This window comes from Lathyrus oleraceus, chromosome 7 (assembly GCF_024323335.1).
Source record: "Lathyrus oleraceus cultivar Zhongwan6 chromosome 7, CAAS_Psat_ZW6_1.0, whole genome shotgun sequence".
NCBI classification, from domain to species: Eukaryota; Viridiplantae; Streptophyta; class Magnoliopsida; order Fabales; family Fabaceae; genus Lathyrus; species Lathyrus oleraceus.
Genome location: NC_066585.1, coordinates 205,499,056 through 205,499,644, shown reverse-complemented (window position 1 = coordinate 205,499,644; position 589 = coordinate 205,499,056). Strand labels below are relative to the sequence as shown.

Here is a 589-nt window from a genome sequence, read left to right as displayed (position 1 = left end):
TTTCTGGACCAGAGCATCCACTTTTGCATTAACATGATCAAGGTTACTTATCTCGTACATGCCAGTTTTCGTTTGAGGTTTTTCTACCATTGTTCGTTCGGTTCCCCACTGATAGTGGTTTTGAGCCATGCTTTCGATAAGTTGGTAAGCATCAGCATAAGGTTTGTTCATTAGTGCACCACCTGCGGCGGCGTCTATTGTTAACCTTGTGTTGTACAGGAGACCATTATAGAAGGTATGAATTACTAACCAGTCTTCTAAACCATGGTGTGGACAAAGTCTCATCATGTCTTTGTATCTTTCCCATGCTTCGAAAAGAGACTCGTTATCTTTCTGTTTAAATCCATTTATCTGGGCTCTTAACATAGCTGTTTTGCTTGGCGGAAAATATCGAGCAAGAAAAACTTTCTTCAACTCGTTCCATGTGGTGACTGAGTTGGAAGGAAGAGATTGAAGCCATCTTCTAGCGCTATCTCTTAACGAGAAAGGAAAAAGACGAAGTCGAATTGCCTCTGAAGTGACACCATTAGCTTTAACAGTATCAGCGTATTGGACAAATACGGATAAATGAAGGTTTGGATCCTCGGTA

The 589-nt window shown here is 41.1% G+C and overlaps 1 non-coding gene across 1 annotated transcript; it reads left to right on the top strand.

Annotated features, from left to right (window-relative positions):
* The first annotated feature begins 259 nt into the window (after positions 1–259).
* LOC127108607 (small nucleolar RNA R71) lies at positions 260–366 on the top strand. The gene has a single exon (XR_007796133.1). It is a non-coding gene; the product is annotated as a small nucleolar RNA R71 (small nucleolar RNA).
* Positions 367–589: the final 223 nt, after the last annotated feature.